The sequence below is a fragment of the Atractosteus spatula genome, unplaced genomic scaffold (genome assembly GCF_055471065.1).
Source record: "Atractosteus spatula isolate fAtrSpa1 unplaced genomic scaffold, fAtrSpa1.hap1 Scaffold_4, whole genome shotgun sequence".
Lineage (NCBI taxonomy): Eukaryota > Metazoa > Chordata > Actinopteri > Semionotiformes > Lepisosteidae > Atractosteus > Atractosteus spatula.
In genome coordinates this window covers 502,501-521,346 of record NW_028296868.1, presented here as the reverse complement: position 1 = coordinate 521,346, position 18,846 = coordinate 502,501, and positions in this window count along the sequence as shown.

Here is an 18,846-nt window from a genome sequence, read left to right as displayed (position 1 = left end):
AGCGGCCCCACCCAATCCATTTGTAGATTGGACCAGGGGAATGTCATGCCCTTTTTCTGGAGTGGTGCACGGTGCAAGGGCCGTGATGGTTGGAACTGGCTACACGTCAGACACCCCTTTACATACGCGGCGATGTCTTGGCCCATGTGAGGCCAGAATGCCACCTGCTGGATAGTGTCGTACGTGGCCTTGATTCCCCGGTGACCCCCACAGGGCTCGTCATGAGCGTGTTGGATCATGACCCCCCGATGGCAGCGGGGAACTACCCACTTTGGGACACCTTGTGCAACTGGTACACAAACCAACAACCCCTTTATAATTTTTAGGTTGTCTTTCACCTCTGCCAGCTCCTTCAGCTCTGGAGACTGGCTCAGCACCTGCTCCGAAAGAGGTTGATGCACTGGGTCAGCGATATGCTGATACATTAGCCCAATTGCTGGGTCCTGTTTCTGCATTTCCGCAAGATCGGTGTTAAAACCCTGTGACCCAAGCACTACAGATTGAGGGTCAGCTCCGACATCCTGTCTAGCCCTGCTTCGGGTGACCGCCTTGACCTCAGCCACGGTTTCTGGGGGTAGCCATTCCTGCTGGAACTGCCAGGGTTCACCCTCTAAGGCGCCAGATTTAGCCAGCCGGTCGGCCTCATCATTCTCGTCTTTGTCGGGTCCCTTCACCTGGGAGTGTCCCTTCACCTTCCTCCAGTAAACCATCATTCCAGCCTCGGTCGTGAGCTTGTCACTGGCCAGGAACAACTCTTTGTTCTTTACTTCCTTGCCCCGGGCATTTTTCATGCCGGTACCCTTCCAATACGGAAGATGGGACACGAAGCTATGTCGGGCGTAGTTCGAGTCACTACAGATGACAAATTGTTTAAGGCCATTTGTCAGGGCCTGCTGGAGGGTGATCAGCACCCCAGCTACTTCCGCATACTGACTAGTCTTTGGTCCTAGCTTATAGCGGGTCGGCCCACAGGGAGTATTGTCTTGCCAGACTACTCCTACCCCTGCTAGCACCTGCTGTTCGTGGCGAAAAGAGCAACCGTCAACATAGGCCATGGGTAAGCCCTGGCCCACGTTTTCATCGTAGTACCGGTGATTGTTCGGTAGCTCAGCAGCGGGAATTGTTTCTGGAGCTTCCATGTCAGTGTCACAGCCGTGACACACTTGGCCCAAAGCCAGGCCCTGTCCCAGGTACATTTTCTTGCTCTGTGCATAACGTACCTCTATCTCATAGCCTTGTAGGGCCATCATCCATGCCACAATCCTGCTATTTGACACCCTGCCCGCTTTGAGTCTCTGGCTATGCAGGAATGTCACAGGTTGGTGGCAGGTTTCGATGATGATCTTTTGTCCCCCTACATAACTACGGAAGTGTTCTACCGACCAGACCGTAGACAACAGGGCCTTCTCGCAGTCCAAGAACTTTTGCTCCACTGGGTTCAGGGCTCGACTGGCATACGCCACCACCCTTCGCTCTTGGTCATATTCCTGACTCAGAGCAGCCCCAAGGCAGTGCTCTGAGAACCCTGCTTCAAGGTAGAAGACCTTATTTTTGTCAGGGTAGGCCAAGCACGGCGCACTACCGAGTCTGCGCTTCAGCTCCATCACAGCCTGTTCTGAGGAAGGTCCCCACTCAAAGGGCACGTCTTTCTGCAGCAGCTTGTGGAGGGGCCTTGCTATTTCAGCGTAATCCTCAATGAACTGCCGGGAATAATTACATACTGCCAGAAAGCTGCGCAGTTCAGACAGGTTAGTGGGCGACTTCATATTCTGGATAGCTTGGACTCTGCTGGACTGTGGCTGTATGCCTTGGGCTCCAACCAATAGTCCCACGTACTCCACTTGGGTCCTACACCACTGTCCCTTAGCCAGAGACAGTTTGGCCCCTGCACGGGAGAGCTGAGTCAACACATGCCTGATCTCGGCCAGCATCCATCCTCTGTCCCTTCTTTAGGACAAGGCGTACCGGAAACCCTGCTGTTGACGCAGGAACGATCAGGTCCGATTCGTTTACTACCTGGCAGGCCTGAGGAATCGTCTGACCTGACCGAATGTTCTCGGGGTCGCCGCTTAGAGAGTGGGCATCTGGGTTCACCCGTGTCCACAGCACACTGTTTACTGTGTCCAGCTGGGCGCCCAGTCGAACCAACAGGTCTGCACCAATACAGACCGAATGGGTCAGCTGAGGTGCTACCTGGAAGTAGTGAGCAAACTTCCTTTTTCCGATGGAGATGGAAGCTGCACAGCTTCCTTTGCTCCAAATGGACCTATGAGGTGGGGGTGCCCACCACAGACCCTGTGATTGCGTCACCAGGGTCACCTGACGGCTTCGCGACAGGTCCTCGAACAGACATTCACTGATTATGGACTTCTCAGAGCTGAGGCTGAGAATTACATCATCAACCTGCACTTCTGCCACCTGGACCCCTCCCACCACCATGGGGTGGTAGTCCTTGTCCCCCTGAGGTACCAGGGCGCACAGAAAGGACTCCCATTCATTACCGGACAGGGAGATCCACTCTTCTTCAGGGATGAAAAAGGGGTGTGCTTTACCTGGCGGGTCAAGCAGCTGCTCGGAGCACTGCTCCTGTAAATGGGAGACCGTGGGAGTGCTGGCCTGGGCAGGACTTCCCTGTAGTTTTGGAAAGCAAGAAGAGACATTTATTTCTCGTCCAGAGGAACCAGGAGAATCCTCCAACTCAGCTATGGTGTTCAGTGGGCACTGTGTGATCACAGCATAACCACTGAACCCCCCTTTTTGCTGTACGACAGGCTTAGGGTGCTTGACCTGAGCCCACAATTTTCCACGCTGGCAGTCCACCAGAGGCTCCAGCCTGTCAAGCAGGTCTTGGCCAATGAGTAGTGGCTCTGTTTTAAACCTAGAGATGTAAACAGGATGCACCACGTTCATTGGCCTGAACCTAAGTGCCACCCACACTCGGTGTGTGATCCTGGCATGATCCTGGGTATAGCTGGAAATATCTATCTTACACGGTTCTACCTTAAGTCTGATGCCTTTTCCTTTCGCTACTCGTTTGAGCTCGCTGAGTAGATCGGCTGACATCAAACTAATTTCAGCCCCAGTGTCAACCAGTGCTTCTCTATCTAAGACGTTTTCAAGAGAAACCTTGATATAAATACGCCTTGCTTTGCCTTTCTGGCTGAGATTCCCTAAGAATTGTTGGAAGCCTGCCTTTTCTTTGACTTCAGGGGCGGGGTCAGCGCCCAACTCAGAGTCACAGCCTTCTTCCAGGCAGGAACCCTCCCACCCAATCAGATAGACTGAGGGAGGGGTTTGGGATGGATCCCCGCCTCCTCCAGTGAGAAGGGGCGTGGTCCCACTAAGCTCATTCACGCTTCCGGCATTCAGTGCGGAAGGTTTACCCTGTCCTGATCTCTCAAGCAGGGCTTGTTCAAGCCTGGCCAGGCGGGTTGCAGTCGACTCCCTTCGTCCAGCCTTCTGATAGGCTCTGCCTGTGCCCTTGCCTTCCCCGTAGCGCTCACGGCGGCTCTGACGCTTAGTGCGGTCCTGCCTGCCTATTTTGCGCCGGGGCTTAGCGGGCTCAGGAACCTCAGCTCCCTCGAGCTGAGGCAAGTCGTCAACCCTGCTGGCTTTAGTGGTGAACACGGCCGTTTTAGCAGGTTTTCGCTCTGAGGAAGCAGAGACTTCAGCTCCCCAGGCTTTTTGAGCCAACCTTCTAATGTCAGCCATTTTCATCGCTTTTGCATCAGTGTGCATCACAATCATTTTCCTGATTGAGGGATGCAGATTAGCAATGAATAAACCTTTGAAATTCACGTTCTCTTCGCAACCCTCTTCATTCCGCCCTGCAAAATAAGTGCGCCTAAGCCTCTCATAATAGTCGCGAGGGGCTTCAGCTTTTTCGTGCTTAATATGGTGCGCAGCGGCCACGGCAGCTATGGGATCGATAAAAGCCGAAAATTCTCCGATCATTGCCTGACACAGCTCCTCAAAGCTATTACAGACCTCCGGTCCTTGTCTAGACATCCACTCGTGGACCGCTCGGCTAGTAGTTTTCCTTACTAACATAGCCTTTTCCTGTTCGGACGCTCCGGGCATAAACTGCAAAGTATGTCTCAGCTCATCGATGTAGGTTTCCACATTATTCCCTGACACTGACGGGTCAAACCTTTCTACATCTTTGGCTAACTGCCTCAGGGAGTGGAGGTTAATTTTTACGGTTTCTCCACGGGCAGGGGGACGGCCGTGATCAGGAGCAGGGGGTCTATGCCTGAATTGCATCGCCCTTGCGTCTCGCGCAGGACTCGGCGATCTCCCCCATGCCGATCCGACCACAGACCCTGGCCGGGAGAAACCTCCTCCCGGCGCGCTGGGTGAGCGCTCCGGGCTGCTAGGTGGGCTGGCATGCAAGTGGGATCTAGCCTGTTTTGCTTCCAGTACGGCAGCATCTAACTCCTTTTGCCTTTCCTGGCTGAGCTCATTTAAACGCTCAATTTCTTTTTCTTTTTCTTTCAAGCTCGCTTCCAGGTCTCTCCTAGCTACCTCAGCCGCAGTTTCTCTAGCAGACAGGTCATCTAATTTACCTAAAACTTCCCTGAGTCTGTCTTCACTTTCCTCATTTTTCACTCTCTTTTCTCTGATTATATCCAACAACTCAACTCGCTCCGCCTTATATCTTTCTAGCTTTCCCTGAAGCTTTTGAAACTTTGTCAGCTCGGACAAAGACAGTTCCAGCTGTTTAGCTAGATTTAAGGCGAAACTCGATAGGACCTGAACTGCGTTCACGGACCCTCCTGTGTTAAGCTGGTTCGCTACCTTAGCTACTAAATCTACTTGCAGCTTCTCAATATCATCAAAGTTCAACTTTTCGATACCGCTCCAGTAACCAGGATTGTCGTCGCTAGAAATAGTACTTATAAGCGACTCCACTTCAGACATTTTAGCAGCCATTGTCATTACGTCAGAGAAACTTTAAGAGTATTACTTTTTTTTCTTTTACCAAAATACAGTATGGAATCTAAACACCCGAGCAGATGGATTTCCAATCAGTACACGTTACACTAAACGCTAGAAAACAGGGGGATTTCTTTACGCAGTTATCAGCACACCCGGTATTCGCGTATAGAAGCCGCGGTGCTGTGCTGAACTTGAACTCACAGCAATATCAGTTATTCTGTGCGATTGATTCTCATTTCATTCTAAACTCGCCCACCCAGGGACGCCATTAAATGTAGTGGTTTGATGGGTTTACTGAGACAATTATCAATTGTAGCAGTAATCACGAGGTTGTTCGTTGGGGCTTTTAGAAAATCAATCGTCAGAACAACTAACAACGCACACACACGGGTTCAATACACGAGATACATTTATTAATATAAACTGTGCACCAAACATATACTAGTCTGCCTGGATACGAGCGGCAGACCTTACTGTGAGGGTTATCAATATACAAGGTATATAATCTCGAAGAGATGCAAACACAAAGAGATACACAACAGAGAATATATGTCAATATATATCGTTCGGTTACCAAATCGCTAATCAGTGTTATTACCCACTGTTACTCTAAACTCGGAAGTAAATACATTACTCATGAATTAAATTGATAACAACTTGTGTTGAGGTACAATTAAATTCTCGAGACGCAATGTAGAACATGGGGTTTACTTATCCACTGTGTTTGGATTTGGAATTTCCCGGCACGAACACCAAACCAGCTGACAGGCTCTGTTGCAGCGGTTGTCCAATGGGCGTTGTGTCGGCGTCCTCTGGCTACCGGCCAACCAGTCGAGGTGCAGCTCGGAGTAGGACGGGCGGAGGAATCTGAATGCGGCGCGCAGGGCAGTCGTTGCTCCGAGGGGATCTACCAGCAGTCCGGCTGGCTAGTAGAAAGTCTCTATGCACAGAGTGTGACCGCGAGTCCTCACAAGTCACTCTTTTGCCTGGGAAGAAGCTGGTTCGTTCCCGGTCCAGCGCTGCTTCTGAATAAGCTATTCAGGTTGTCGACGAGGGTCCAACTGTAGGCTGCCGTTGATCAAGCGGAGCATTCACGTTGGTAGAATTCTAAATACGTACGGGATCCTCGGCCTCGCGTTTAGAACAAAGTCCAAGTCCTTTTGCAGACAACAGCAGTTGTCACGTGATTGTCTCTGAGGATGCGTGAAAATGGCCAAGGAGAGCCCAGAACTGAGCTTGCGCTCCCTTTTTGATCAAGACCCAGATGTGTGCTGATTGGTTGAGAGTTTGGCGGGCATTGGAGACCCACGTGGTATTACCACGCCCTGCCAGTCCCTGATTGGTTGGTCAAGGTGAGATATAAGTCACTTACTCTTGACACTTAGAAATGCAGTCCAGATGTCCATTCGGCACTCCCTAGACAGATAGGCGCCAGTGGATGACCATTGATCATGATAGCCAGGCTTAGCTAATTGCATCCCCGTCTGGGAGCTTGCTTCTTATCAAAAGAAAAACATCTTAAATCAGCTTGCATGAATTCTTTCTCTGTGGCTGCACCACAGAGATAGAGGGTGAGATGGGGCCTCCTTTAGGAGCATACCAAAGCTTAATTCTGTCTTATTAACAAGCATTGCCACTACAATAGTTTAAAGAAAAAATACACACCAGTCTTCCATTTCTCCCTAAACATTTTAAGCATGAAAGTTTTATGAAACGGTACCCAAATATGTGATTGCTGTATAGAATGAATTTTAATTTTTAAAAATTATTTAAGACGAAAATTAAGCTGTTTACATCTTCCGCCTGAGAACAGTCACCCGTTGCTACCCAACGCAGAAACACAGCCACTAACTAGCAAAGAGAGGACATTAGCTAGCCAATATGATAAAGAAATAAATGATTATTTTGTTTATTTCTTTTGCACATTTATTTGAACATTTCCATCGATTGTACAAGCACTTGGAAACTGTCCAATCCCTAGTTCATCAAGCATTTACCGGTCTGGTGCCGGTCTGTGTCTTCTAGGATATAATGCCAGCGAACTCTTGTTTTTATGTCCACTATAACTACGCTGGGCAAACGTTCCGAGGTCAAATTCTTCCAGCACGGGGGCACCTTTAAAGCGGAGACGACGGCACCGAATTTTTTTGGCGCGCCTTCTCTTTAAAGCCCTGGCCAAATATGAAGACAGTACGTACAGTTATAATTCAAACGGAATTAAAAACTACACATCCCAGTTACCATGGTGGTGCTTGTGATCATTGCATTTAACCAACGAAACAGGGCGAAAAATCAGTCACATGACTTTGGGGCAGAGTTTCGAAAGCTTAACCTATCAGCAACAAAACGAAATTTACACGATAGGCTACCTCAAACTGTCAGTTACACGACTGTGTATGTCGCTTAAGCCACTCCTATTTGGCATTTTAGTTATGGAGGCGAGAAGACGCCCCCCACCCCCCCCCCCTCTCTGGGTGTCTGATTTGCCGCCATCTTTAACTGTTCGGTGTCCGAATCGGAGTAGCTACGCATACGAAATAAAGTTAATCCCAACTACAAAACATATATTTTTGTGGTAAGAGGGCGCAAAACATCAGTATTTACTGCTATTAATTACTGTACGATTTATAGTTGAAATCTGAGCCTAGATATAAAGTTAGATATAAAGTTAAAATCTCGACAAAGCAATGTAGGAAATACAGAGAAAATAAATCCTTTCTGACATCTAAAATCAGTTTCGATCAAGGTCTCTAAAACGAACAAGAAAAAGAGGATTTTCGGAGGGCAATTACGCTGTGTTTATATAGAATAACTGATTTATGAGCAATCTAATTTCTTGTTTGTTTAAAACAGTGAAATGTCAGCTGCAAAAGATCGCACCAGAAACAGCACTCTCTCTGCCTGTCATAGACGTTCAGGAAAGGCTGAATGAAGTCATGTCAAGTACAATAATTCGGTGATCAATAATAACAGTTGTAGGACAGTATATAAGGAGGATAAGGATTTTGAAGTTGACTCGAAATCTGATAGGTAACCAGTGCAAGGACTTGAAAACAGGTGTAATGCATCCCTGATAGGATTCTTGCTGTCATATTCTGAACATATTGAAGATTGCTCAGTGTGGATTTAATTTCCCCAGTGAACAGGATGTGCATTTATTAATTCTAGAAAAAAAGCCTTTCTTGATTTCTCTAGTTCCCTTTAAAATAAACTATTATTCCACAATGCAGAGTATTACATGGCCAGTATTTACACATGATATTTGTGATTTAAAGAAATTAACACAAGCAGCTTTTGGAGATTTAAGTGTTGGCTGAGTTATTGCAGGATAAAAGACTAGAGATGTTGGCAAGAAGAAGATAATTTGGGGAAAGCTGAGGAATACACTTATAACAAGAACACTTCCTAATGGGGTTAGGCATACTTTTGATGAAGATGATGAAGTTAACAGACTATATGTTTACATAGATACTGAAATAAGGATTGTATTTTAGATTATGTGTAGTTTCTGGCATTGAACTGTGTGTTGGATGCACATGAATTGAAGGAGTGGGCAAACATAGCTGATGCGGATCCACAGAGCCAGCATATTAAGATGTTTATAATTAGAGGCAATTTGTTTAAATAACTAGGTATGGATACTGATGTGCAAGAGAGGTGGAAAGGCTGTTTCCTTAAGCCAGCACTATTAAATATTTTATTCTCAGTGAGATGCTGCCATTTCATCGTGGGTTTCTAACACTGTGTATAGTTCCATCCACACAGTGCCTTTACTTCCATCCATTTCTAATCTCTTTATCCAGTACAGAGGATTTGGAGCCTATCCCAGTAAGCAACGGACCCTGGACATAGCGCCAGTCCATCACAGGACAGACAGACACAAACACACACACACCAGGGCCAGTTTTCCCATAAACCAATTAACTTACCAGTATGTTTCGGAGTGCGAGAGGGAGTCATATCACACATATGGAGAAAAACCATGTAACCCAGAGAGAACATGTAAAACCCCCACACACAGGATGGCAGGAATTGAACCTAGGACCCCAGTACTGCAAGATAGCAATGCTAACCACTTCGCCACCATTATAAATGGATGGGTATCTTAGTTATCTTTCTAGTTCACAGGTTTGCATGCATAATTTAATTTTGAAAGCCACTAAGACATGTCATGGAAATATAACTATCAAGGAAGCCACAAGAGAGAGTTCTCACCTGAGTAAGGTCTTTATTTCAATATTGCAATATTGGGAGCCCTGCTACCACTTCGCAAAGTGCAACCAAAGACTCAATTTGTTACAAGCAGTATAGGGTTTTTATAAGACGTTGCGCTGTAAAAAAGTTCAGCACGTGGTCCCTTCTAAAACTTCCCCTTTCTCTAAGAGAAAACAGATTACATCATAGAGCGAGAGAAGAAAAACTAGATTTGTTATTCAAAGCTTATCAGTTACTTTCAGCTAATTCTAATGACCCAGACAGCATATATTGTTTTGGTACATTGTCTTCTAAACTAACCTAAACAGTGTACTTTGTTGACAAACTGTTTTCTAAAATTCTGCACGTACTGTAGCACAGCAGTTACATCCTTGAAATATATTATCTAAAAGCACCAATATATTTTTTTCAAAGCTCTCTACATTTTTAAGAATCAATTTACTTATTAGATTTCCACTTCAATTCCCTCCTTTTTATTCTTGAAAATGATTAAAAGTTAGATTCTTCATATGGACTCCCAGGAGGCTCCCATACTTCGGATTCTTGCGTTCTTATCAGAACATACTGATGCACAAACATATTCATTACCATATTTCAAAGCATTGGAATAATATATTTCGTACAGCAACACAAAAACAGGAAGACAAGTATCACAGCCCCTATAATCGGTGTTAGTAACTTAAAGAAAAACATTCCCCCTGGCCCAAACCGTGATTTTAACCAGGAGAGAAATGGGTGAGGCTGTAGAATGAGGCATTAAAGCACATACATAACAAGATGCATTACATTTCTTTAACTTTACTGTATGATTTATAAATTTATACCACAAATTACTCCTATCCCCCTCATTATCAGTTTCATTCAGCCAGTTTGTATACAAAGAGGCTTCGCGTTTAGATTCTTCCTCTTTCTGGGTGGTGACAGGCTTCCACATAAAAAGGAAAAAGGCTGGGCACATCAGTCCCAAGCATGTGATCCCCATCTGTGCTTGTGCACTTTGCTCAGTTCGTTTACAGTGGGAAGCATGAATCCAGGGAACCCTTTCCGTGACTTTCACAGCAGTCGCAGTGGTCAGCAGCCTTGGTACGGCCCCCTCCACCTGAGCGAACACCACCTCTTTTTCCTGTCTTTCACCAGAATCCAGTCTCCTTATTCATGCATTAGTTCTTACAGCACAGGTAAATCCCTGTGGGCTGGAGCCCAGCATTTTTCTTAGGGTTTTTTTTTTACAAGATTGGTCAACAGCTGGGTCACCTAAACAGCTGTCTATCACCCTAATAGAGAATGGCCTAAAACTGTGATTATAGCGAGGAGCATACAGTTATTTCCATTCTAATACATCTGAGTTACACTCAGACTAAAAGCAGGGCTATTTACCCATGCCAATAAACCTAAATAATCACCTCTATCAAAGGGGATTACTCCCATGAGCATCTTTTATAGCAATACAATCCCAACATGAGCTCTGATTATTATTTGTGGCTGACTGATAAAGTATTGATTCCATATCCCCATTTTATCAAAGTAAAGCTCCTTACACTTAACAGGTACACTGTCGCCCCCCCTCAGGAAGCTCAACAAACACAGAAACAGTGACAATATAATAATTAATGTTCACTCAGTCTCTGGTGCAGTGGTTCGGTGTCGGCGCAATGCGTAGATCCAGCGATCTCATCCTGTCACTCAGATGGCAGAGTCGGTAGTCAGTTGCACTTGATATGGTCCTTCCCAGCAGGGTTGCAACATCAGGCAGGGTATATCTTCCTCACCACACCCACTCGCCAGGTATCAGGTCGTGTCTTCCCTCTACTGGAGGTCTCCAAGTGTCCAGCACCTGTTCACCAGCCCCGTGCACCACTTCAATTAACAACCTACAAAAAAACCTACAATACTACAATAGAGAATTAGCAAATTCAACAATCCATTAGCCAAATTCGTCCCTCCAGGAAGTTTCGTTGATTGGCCTGTGATGATATCAAACAGGCTCTATTACACAGTTCTGTTTGATCCAGCCCGCATCCCATGGCGCTCCTTCAGTCTGATGTCTAGTCGATCTTTTAGAGTTCTGTTCCTTCATTCCACTGTTCCAGCAGACTGAGGGTGATCTCAGTCCATCTCACCCCGAATAATCCAGCCACAGCCTGTCCCTTGATCATAATACAAGCGGTAGGGCAGTGCCCACCGAGGGCTTATCTCTGTTATCAAGTGTTTGGTAGACACAGAGGCAGTGGCAGCAACCCACTGGGAAAACAGATTATAAGAGCCCAGGTTTCTCTTGACAATTGTCAATTTGCCAGTGCATGAAAGGTTCCTCAGGAGCAGGCCTTTTGAGCTGTAGCACCCGCACCTGAACTGTAGCTGAGTTCCTTTGATAAGCATCACATTGAGATACCACATAAGTGGCTACTGCTTCAAACACGGTCCCCACCCAGGTTTGGGTAACCAGCACACCATTTCTCACACCCAGGTGTCCGACAGAGTGCATTTGTCGAGCTACAAAGGGCATTAGGCTGTGAAGGCATGCAGGGCGTCCAGTGTGCTGGCAGCACCACACCCAATCATCATGAAGCACCACACTCTTTTCTAACCATGTCCTTTTCTCTGCTTTAGAGGCCTCAGCCTGAATATCCTGTAGCTGTCCCCTTTTCACCAACAGAGGTCTCACAGGGGTCTCAGACTCCTGCTCTACCAGGACTGCTCACCTGACAGCTGCATCTGCAAAGTTGTTCCCTCGAGTTACTGGAAACATTTCTTTATTATGTGATTTACACTTTACCACAGCTACTTCAATAAGCAGCTGCAAAGCTTCTAACAGTTCAGAGACAAACCCAGCATTCTTAACTGGAGTCCCTGCCATGTTGGGGAAATCCCTATTCCTTCACTGCCATCCAAAATTGTGGCATCCACCAAATGTATATATACAGTCTATATAAATTGCTACAAGTTTCCATTTAGCATATTTACAAGTTTCAATTAAATATTTTCATTCGGTCTGCTAGTTCTACACCAGATTATTCACAGTTTATACAGCCAGGCAGGTAGCCTGCACAACACATAAACACGGCCCCTTGGCCACCGCATCAAGGGGTCCTGAATAATAATAACCCACCAGACGATGCCTATCTCCATGCTCCTGCACCAGCACAGCAGCTCACAACCCATTTCTTTCACTTACATACAGATTACATACAGATGATCCGTCTGAGGGAATCCAGTCCAGGGCCAGTGCCTGCAAGAAAGCTTGTCTCAAAACATCAAAACCGGTTTCTGCTGCAGGGGTCAAGGCAATTTTGTCTTTAGACTGCACTACCCCCCTTAAACCAATACGTCACTAGACAAGCTCGTTCTGAGAAGGCATTCACCCTGGCTTTATCATGTAGTTGGTTTTATACTCCTTTTTTTTCAAGATCCAGTACTTGGAGTAGCCCGGCCTTATGGATTCCCTCATTAGGTAAAACAATCACAATATCACATAACTCTATTAAGTTAGTTTACATAAATGCTATTTCATGCAGTAATTCCTTATAAAATGCTGCAGTCTGGGCCTAAAATAGGTCTGGGGTGTCCCCCACCCACATCAGTAGTTGAAACTGTACATCTTTACCCAAGCAGACTGTGACAGCTTATATTTGCTTTAAACACAACCCTTGCACCCCTTCTCCTGTAGCCTCCTGTTACCCGTTAGAAAACTTTATATCACATTTTTATGCTGTTTTAGTCTAAAAGTAGGACAGCTGTGCTCCTGTGTCCCCCAGTTACTGCACACTGTAAGATTATTTCACTTTTATTTCAATCCTGAGATAAATTTAGGAAGGCTACAGAGGGGTTTACTAGATTAAAACTTTTAGTTCACGCACGGCTCTCGTTTCAGCTTCTGACATGTTCTTTAATTGTGAATTCAAGCCTCTTTCTTCCAATTTCTCCAAAAAACACCTTTTTTTTAGTAACTGCACACCAGCTTATTAGTAGTTTTGTCTTTGGGGTTTTATATCTCGGTATAACATGAAAGTCGCACAATAATTTCGACAAACTGGCGGCTCCCTTTTCTCCTCCTTGGGAGTCTTTTTACCTCCCATTTGCAGCGCTCGCACTTCTGCATGCATGCTTCGCGAGTTATTAAATCAAATCTCTCTCCGCTGTCCGTAATATCAGGAAAGCATAGTTGTACATTCTTGGCAACATCAGGTTTAACACACTCAAGTAAATTTGTTTTATTACTGTGGAAGTATCTTCATTCACTTCCTTTTCATCGGCTAACCCCGAGTATACTATCCATAAAGCTATAAACCTTTCTGTAAAATCTGAAAACATCCTCACTTCCTTCTGCTGACATGCTGTTACTTTTCTCTAATCAGTTTTCGGTGGGTAATGCTCTTTCAAAAATCTCCACACTGATTCCCACCCTTCTCCCAGATTCTCTCTCAAGGCGTTCTATTTCTTCTTTTGCTTTTTCTTTTTCTGCATATATAACTTCCTTTTGTTCAGCCATTGCTTTTAGCTTTTCCATCAGGGATTTTTGCGTCTCATCTATGATATTCTGTTGAATTCTCAAATATTCCTCTAACTATTGTTTATTTTTATCCAAATGTTCATACACTTTTCTACATTCCTGTTCAGCCTAAATTCCGTCTGACAGTCAATATTTCTTTTAAGTTTCACTTTGGATTAATCAAACTTTTTTTCTTCACACCAAACCATTTTCACGTCTCCCACGCGCCCCGCGGAATCCCCCAGTCGAGACAAACTGACGAACTATCACAATTCGGGAACACGGACCAGGTTCCAAATCCTGGCTTTAAATACACAGTTGAATCGAGTTACCATTTTCGGCTCTTCTGCGAGTACAGTTCTAGTTACTACCTTCAGCCGTACTGCAGTCGTGTACCAGGATGCAACACCTGGATTTTTTCGCACGGGCAGGGCGAGACGCTACTCCTTCAGCAATCCCTCTTTTTCTACCCCACCTTCACAAAACAGGCATCTAAAACACATACACCATTAACTCATTTTTTCTGTTGTACTTGCTTCAGCTTCAGGAAAACCCTGAACCCACCACAGCAACATGGAGAGGACAAGGGACTTTTTAGAAAAGAGGAGTCCTTACCTCTTTTTAGAAGCGTCCGCCTATCTTTTCCTCTCCATGTCCGTGTGGTTTAATTTAGATGGATACTTCTTCATCATTTGGGTCATGTATCCGCCAATCTGCCTCCTCCTTTTTAGAGGACGTTGTAAACCTTTAGGAACAATATGATCTAGCAACAAGGTTATGTCACTGTAATTAGGCTTAAGACAATCGAGAACAAGGCTTGCCTTTCTTCTAAATTCTTTACGGTCATCAGGCAATTTAGGAAAAGACTTAACTAATGCAAATAATTCACTAGGAGACCAATGTCAATGTACATATGCTGGAGTTCCTTCTGGACCTGGAAAAGTGCACATTGGCATTTCACAAACAAGTGAAAAGGCTTTGGCTCCGGACCGCTTTCTAATTTCGGTGGAGACTTTTTCTTTTTAGTACGCATGGCCATGACTTTAGCTGCAGCTTGCTGTTCTTTACTTTCAAGACTAGTCTTTTTTGAAGCTTCCCATTATTTCTGTGATTCCTCTTTCCATTCCATAAGTTTTCCAATTCAATTTCTTTCCTTTCTTCTCCTTCTCTTCTAAGTTTCCCCTTCTTCAGGAAACTTCTTTTTCCTAATTCAACTTTCCTCTGTCGATTCTGATTCACTTACAAAGATAGTTATAGTTATAGTTATATACTTCATAGTTATGGGCCCCTAATTATCATATATAAATTATGTGCAAGTTCCCTTACACCTATTACCCTAGCTTTACAGTTCATGAACATAATTTTTTTTACTCTAACCCAGGCTATAATTGTTTCTCTGAATTTGTCGTACATGTACTTTTGCTGGACTGCTCGGTCCCATTTTCGTCTCTGAATTTAATTTTCCCATTTTTACCGATCGGTGCCTTACTAAGAACCTTATCACATTAACTACTCCGCAGAGCAAAAACCACACGTCTGTGTTAAGATAAGTTCTTTATATGAGTCCTGGACTCATCAAACCCGCGTGAGAACACCCCTGTGGCTCGCTTCTCAAACTATTAATTTTAAAGGATCACTTACTGACGTCAGACAACTGCCAATTCTCCAGACGCGTCTCTGGAAGGATAAACAGTTTATCCTCCGAGGTTCGTCCAATTTGCTAAAATTGTCCGGGTCCGGATGGAGTTTCAGCAGCCGTTCGCGCTCAGGTTTGTGATCCCGGACGAGCCCCCAAATTGTCATGGAAATATAACTATCAAGGAAGCCACAAGAGAGAGTTCTCACCTGAGTAAGGTCTTTATTTCAATATTGCAATATTGGGAGCCCTGCTGCCACTTCGCAAAGTGCAACCAGAGACTCAATTTGTTACAAGCAGAACAGGGTTTTTATAAGACGTTGCGCTGTAAAAATGTTCAGCACTTGGTCCCTTCTAAAACTTCCCCTTTCTCTAAGAGAAAACAGATTACATCATAGAGCGAGAGAAGAAAAACTAGATTTGTTATTCAAAGCTTATCAGTTACTTTCAGCTAATTCTAATGACCCAGACAGCATATATTGTTTTGGTACATTGTCTTCTAAACTAACCTAAACAGTGTACTTTGTTGACAAACTGATTTCTAAAATTCTGCACGTACTGTAGCACAGCAGTTACATCCTTGAAATATATTATCTAAAAGCACCAATATATTTTTTTCAAAGCTCTCTACATTTTTAAGAATCAGTTTACTTATTAGATTTCCACTTCAGACATCAGGTACTACTGTTGTATTTATGAAAAAGAAACAAAACAAAAAACATACTAACAACTGTGCCATCCTACTCCTTAGTTAATACATTTTATTATTCATAAACAGTTAACATTGTTAGCAAAATATTTTGAATTATATTTAACCCTATTTTTTCTTTAGTTTTGTATTTAACTTTAATTTAATATTATTGATTGCTAATAGTTTATGCTAACACCTAACTTTCTTAATTAGATGTATTTAAAACAGTGAACTAAGTGTAACATACTATTCAGAAATACAATCGAAAATAGTTTTGTGGTGTTTGTATGGATGAAACGTTTCTAAAATGTATAACGTAACAAAATTAAAGACGATTAAAATCTGTAATCTTTCCACTTGTAATGTCATTAGACAGAACAACACGTTTCTGGTTTGTTTTAATTAGTATTAGTTAGTAGTTAGTAGTTTTAATTTAATTAGTATTGCAATTCGCACTGATTCCCTTGCGAAGATATGGACTTAAGAATATTCGTGCCTGGTCAAAAAATGGCATTAAGCACTTAAAATTAATATGGTTAATAATAGTAAACTGTAACATGCTGTAACAAGATCGGTTAAACTGCGAAGAAAATGCTTTCAGAGGAAATGTTTCAGGTGTGAAGAACATAGATCTCCAATGCAATTTCAACCAAACCTGTTCGCACACACCCTGCCCCCACTACCATTAGAATATACACAAAGCACTGAAATCTTTCGAGCTAATGATCAGGTGACCCGAGAGAGAGCGAGAGAAACACCAAGGGGTGCGGAACCAGGGAACTATTTACATGGAAAACGGGCGATCTCCCCAGACTGTCCGCCCGTTTCACTGTTACCTGGATACCTCTTTATTTAGAACTCACTAACACTGATTTTTAGTTTCGAAGGATTCAAGTAGGGTTTTAGATGAAAGGCAGCGACCTTAATCAAGCCCAAATCATAATTGAACCCATTCAGAGCCTACATTACATTTTAGCGTTTCATTCTGAGCAGAAGACCCTCACACCTGAAGAAGGCTTGCGTTTTCTCTCTTCTCTTTTAAGCATGTGTACAATGTGTAATACAATTACAATGTGTAATTACAATGCGAATCGTATGAGGGTGGGGGGGAGGTGTCTTTCGCTGGAAATCTCGCCTGCTTCTACTTTACGAGTACAACCCCCTCTCTGCCGGAGTGCTGGCTGTGACGAATTAAACCGGTTTCACAGGTTTCAATCACAGACCATGTGACATGGGAGTCAGGAAACTAACACACAGCGCCACCAGATTTGATAACACTATAAAAACGCTATAAAATAATGTGACTAGGCACAGAACAAGTTTACAGCACAGTACAATAATAAATGCTGACCATGACTTTAGAAGCATAAATTGCCTTACACTCAATTTAAACACAAGCTGTCTTTAGCCCTCTAAGCTGGTTCATACAGAAATGTAGAGATCCAGGCTCAGAACACGCAGCTTCATTAGCGAATACATATGCAGACATATGCAGACGTTTTACAGAGGATGGATTTTTAGAAACATCCCATCAGTGACATCACTGAAGTCAACTCCTAGGTACTGTAACTGTCGTGTGGATAGTTTCACAAGAATCAGACAAAGGTTTAAGCATCGCTTGTTCTAGATAAAACTGCAAAAAAAACAACAACAACCCATAATGTACTTCTTTGCAGCTCTGTTTGCCCAAATCATATATTCACAACGTGAAATCTAGAAAATAATATTACGTAACCAAAATCCGCAATATGAAAACAGAACCTTTGTAATTGTTGATGGATGATGTACTCGTAACATTTTTTCAAGACGAACTACAACATTTAAAAAATGACTTGTATGTACTTGATATCTCTAATCAATCCACGGGTCCCTGCACAAAACGAAACTAAAACGCATACCGTTTCGCGCTTCTTATTAGTTGCTCAAAAGTAATTTGACCGTATGAAATGTATAATATAAACCTAGAAACATATACGTGAGCAGTACTTAAGCACTGTAGTATCGGTGTTAAGACATACCTCTCAAATACTGTAAATCAAGTTAAAAATATCTCAAGACCGATTCTGGTCATAATGAAACCATGTTTCGTGTATGTTTTCTTTAAAGTACCGAGACCAGCCATATACTGTATGTTTATGTTCCAAAATTAATATCGTTTATGGCCTTCACACGCGTTGCAGTATGCTCCTATTCTTTTTATCCTCAGCTACTAAGATTTCCCTTCAGTGGTAAAATTAGATATGAATATTCAATACTTAAACGGGCACAGTTAAGACATTAAATATACATATACATACTGTATACAGTACAGTTTTCATACGGTAATATGTTTATGTTCCTAAATCAATCTCTTTTATGAGCATGTGAAAGGCATGGTGAATCGATTCTCAAAAATTACTGTACTTTGCATGATTGGAAACAAATGCGTGATTGCGAAATGCTGTGGTGTTACTTTTACAAAGACGGTCAATGAAAAAAAGAATGTTGACCAGGGCAATACTTTGAGTTTACACTTACAGCTTGTCCAAGGTCATTCATTATTAATACTATTAGTAATATCTTCGTTAAAGACTTTGATGGCCACAGCTCAAACATGAGAGGTTGAGCTTTATTAGCTCCACCTTGCGGAAATTCCGGATACTATTATTTTGCTTGTCGTATTATAGGAGAATTTACGGCAACTCGCGGTATTTACCGGTAGCTTGCGGTAGACTGCGTACAGCGTACCGCAAAATAATGCAGTATCACCCGCGCATTTTGAATGGCTGCATCTGTAGGCTGCCAAAAGTCTCCGAAACCAAATTTTGATAGCAGAAAATTCTCACTCGTCCAGAAGTTCCCTTGGGACCCAACATCCAGCACAGAGTGGTAAAAAAG